This window comes from Leptinotarsa decemlineata, unplaced genomic scaffold (genome assembly GCF_025532065.1).
Source record: "Leptinotarsa decemlineata unplaced genomic scaffold, Ldec_3_MD MMD2_P_RNA_scaffold_6, whole genome shotgun sequence".
Taxonomy (NCBI): Eukaryota; Metazoa; Arthropoda; class Insecta; order Coleoptera; family Chrysomelidae; genus Leptinotarsa; species Leptinotarsa decemlineata.
The window spans coordinates 8,338,247-8,342,857 of NW_027412533.1; positions in this window are offsets into that span (position 1 = coordinate 8,338,247).

Sequence of the window (4,611 nt, forward strand, 5' to 3'; positions counted from 1 at the left end):
ATATAAAGGAGATGTCTCCTAATGACCTGTCCACCTTTTTGAAAACGACAGGATGGGCGATGTGGACAACTCCTTGGGAGGATGCACAATGGGTCATATGTGGCCTAAGTGCTCTGGGCTTACACTCACCCTTACTACTCTACAGATACAGATACATATCAAAAATACGCGATGAACTGTGGCTGCTTATCGTTTCGTGGTTTCATCAAAGTACAGCTCGAACCTCACTGTTTGAGAAAAATACAATTTTCAATTCTCCAGATTATAGAGGGAGAAAATATCGAGAAAGTTCAATGAAAAACACTGTATTTCAAAAATAATGTTTCTCTAATTTTTCACGATGCAACGTAGTCGAATGATTTTTTTTGCATCACATACTTATTGCCAGCATATTTTATTCAGGTAACATGAGATCCCTATCAATAAGGGGTAATCACTCCCCTAAATGAAAAAAAATTTGAAATGTATAATAATTTTGAGAAATATAAAATGAACATTCATATAATTCTATGCAATTCATACTATTTTTCAGTAAACAATTCAAGAGAGTGTACAGAGGTGATCGAATTAATATCGATAGTGGAATATTTCCATTTGTAGTTGGCGTATTCATTATTTCGTGAAGTATATAGTCCACGAATATTACTGGAGTTTTTTCCCAACACCAAATCGTTATTTTTAACACCTAGACACGTGTTTCGTGTTTTAATCTTCCTCTTTGAAGATGATCACGTGGTGATCAAAACACGTGTCAAGGTGTTGAAAATAACGATTTGGTGTTGGGAAAAAACTCCAGTAATATTCATTACCACACCAAAGGTTCCAAAGAGTGCATCATAAGTATATAGTCCACATTCATATTGAGAAATGTTACTAGCAAGTAACGGTCATTTGAATGTAGGAACATTTTTCAACAAATTAAATAATTAGCACATCGTATTTCATCAAAACCAAATGAATTTTTGATTTCAGGAAAGTAAAAACTCATAAATGTCAGCAATAACCCGTCTAATCTAATCTTGAATCATTCATATCGGCCCCAGACCATTATCTCCAAGTAGATATCCCTATAATTATCAATATCACATAATTTTCGACGATATCATCTCTTTATTTCATGTGTTATGAAGTTATCCACCATTACAAACAACATTAATAAAACTGTCTGCAAACCCCACAATATTGGCCATATAAAATACATATCTGCGAAGGGAATTCTATAACCTCCTCTGAAACCCTCCAAAACAACGTCACCATCAAAAATAACAGCAAGTGTGTTGGGAAAATTATTTTTTATTGTACGGAAATGCCTTCTTTTTATGACGTTTGAACAACTCAAAGGGTAATCCAATGAAGTCGTTATCTTCCCACAGACTCTTATTCATGGTGGGGTGCAATCAAGAAAAAACATGTCTTTCAACAAGTGAGTTTGTTTACTCAGATTTTTCAGGTTTCTCGTTAGTTCGCTTTCTTTCCAAGTTTTGAGATTGGTTAGGAACGACTTCATTTGGAATAATTCAAGTAAGACTCAATGATGGTATTAACATGCAAAAATGCATTATGAAGGACTACAACCCATTTTTGATAGACAGTGTTTCCAGAGAAGACCGCATAGAAGGAGTTTTTTCCAATAACCTATTTAAAAAATTTGTGATTCATATTAATTGTCATTTTCTTATTTTTTCTCTATTAAATATTCCAAAAGCAGTGTTATTCATCAAAGTAACCAAAGAATTCACGTTCATGTGAATTACATTTGTAGCAAGTCATATTACAAAAATTGAAAAAAAATTAATTTAAATATAATTGCGTTTGTATGTAGGAAAAAAATCATGGAGTCAGTCGGAAACACTGAATATACAGTACGAACCATCAAATTCAACAAAACTTCAATAACTTAAATACGATTATAGATATAACAAAACACCAAATATCTGAACATTCTCATGCGAATGGGGGGGTGTTTAAATATTCTGCAATAGTGTAGGAACTAGAGCTGATGAGGAACTGTTTCACATTTTGATTGAAACAATTGGGGGACAAAGGTTCAACTTCCCTAGGCAAGCCTTATTCAATCTATAGCTAATAGGTCTAATTTGATCTGCATGTCGAGTGTGGTAGTCATGGAAATTTGAATTCAGTGAGTAATTATGTTTATGTTTTTGGATTTCTAATAATATATATATATATATATATATATATATATATATATATATATTAACTCGAAGATTCTCACGGATAAAGTATGATGAGCTGTTTTCTCGGGTTTCGCTCCGTGTTCTGTGTATTTTATCCCCATAAGGATTGTTATTATGTGAGAATAATCCTTATGGGGATAAAATACACAGAACACGGAGCGAAACCCGTGTTATATATATATATATATATATATATATATATATATATATATATATATATATATATATATATATATATATATATATATATATATATATATATATATATATATATATATATATATATAAATATATATGGAAAGGTCTGTAGAAAATCTAAATAAGATGAATAGCTTCGTCTACCGAATTCATAAGCCACCTCGAGGAAAGCCTAGGGTCGTCCATTTTATTAGATTGGCTCCTTATTCTGGAAATCACGACTATGTTTGCGCCCTCAGACCAACAGAGGATGAAATGACGTTCCGAAAGTTCATGTCTTTATACTCGAATGGGCAGAAGGTCATACATGGGGTAACTCAAGAAGATCCACAAGACATTTTCAAGGTTCCAGTTGATAACGCACTAGCTCACTGCGTGGCAGAGGATCTCTGTGATATTCAACAAGAAATTTGTTGGAGAAATTGGAGAATTGTGAGAATTGTTTGAAACGATATTCAGATCCAGCAGCATCAAGATTTTGGTGTGCGGTAACCATCTTCCACGACCGAGCATGAAGACTGTGGAGTGTTTCTCACATTGAACTTCACAGTGCAGATATGGGGAGTCCTGCAGGTATCGACACACGCCTAGGATGACATTTCGTGGCGAAACGTCTTTAAGAAGGGGGCAATATAACTAATCTGAAGTCGCCTCTGATCGATATGCCGGTCAGCGAGCAAACACATGGCATCATCGCAAAAGAATGCAGTCGGCAGCTGCCGGTAAAACTCTAGTCGATTATCGAACCGACTACAGATTCCTAGAAAGAACCGTGATTAGTGGAAAAGTATTGGAAATGAATTTGTTCGAGACAGTTAATTCTTTAATTTGTTACAATATCAACAAGGCGTCTGGTCCTGATGAAATGCCCGTCATCTTACTCAAAAAGTGCGCAATTGAACTTGCACCAGTATTTTGCAGACTTTTCAACCTGTCTTATAAGAAGAGGGTTTTTCTTTTTTGTTGGAAGCTTGCTCGCGTTCAGCGTATTCCCATAAAAAAAAACAAGAAAAATTTTCCAAATAACTATAGACCAGTCGCTCTACTATTAGTGGTATCAAAAATCATGGAGAAAGCCGTGAATCACCATATCCTCAAAAATATTTGGAAGGTATTAACATCTTAAGCGATCATCAATATGGCATTCGGAAATGAAGATCAACGCGACTGTTACAATGCGTTGCATTGCGTAACAGGTTATAACACTTCACCCAAAAATGCTGAGGTGACAGCAGTGCAACGCAATGTAACAGGTAATAACACTTCAGCCAATAATAACGCACCAACTAGAAAGGCGGGCTACTTATGTCAACATAAATACAGCTTACGAACTAGAATCACGAGTCATCGTTGTATACAGGATGAATAGACCTCTGAAGAAGCCAGCTACTCGTGCTGGCGATACGTTAGTTCCAAACCACGACAGCCTTCAAACCCGAACGAAGATTGTAAAACTGAAAATTTCGACCGCGGAAGCCTTAATCAATTTATCAGTGTTATCAATATTCATCAAGTACCGGATCAGTTCATGAATAATGATACTTCTGTCAGCGAAACTATTCAAATCAAGAGAATGGTGAAAGAAAGGGACCAAAAACTATGCTTGTGCACAAAGCTTTCACACCAACAACTCTGTTGAGAAAGCACTCTAGATTATCCTGAATGGGGCTGTTATGAACTTACCTTAAGCAGGATCAGAAATAAATCAGCTCTGCATACCAAATAATTTCAATAGACATATTTGTATTTTGTAGAAATCGAATATTCATTATGCCACTAGACGCTAATTTGAAAAGAGTGTATCTGGAATCGAGCATTGTTACGTTGGGTTTTATTTCGTAACTGAATCATTTCTCCTCTCAAAGAATTTTTGTTCAGAAAAGTTTACCCATTTTCTATTCTCCTGCTAGAAAAAGGTATGTACCAGATTCATGATCTTCTTGAGTATTTGAAGAAATTAATTCAATGATGAAAATGAGAATAAAAAACAAACACCGTGGCCTGTGAGATATGTGTTTTGTGTAGAAATGAACTTTCTTTGTTGAAAATATCTTCCTCCACGTAGATATAATTCCACTTTTCATCAATTATTCGAATGTTAACGTAGGTTTTGTGTGTTGTTTGTTGTTTTTTTAATATTTAAACACATAACTGCTGTGAATGTTGTGCTTTCATTATTTGTCTTCGACAACAAAACCTCGATTCACGTCAAATA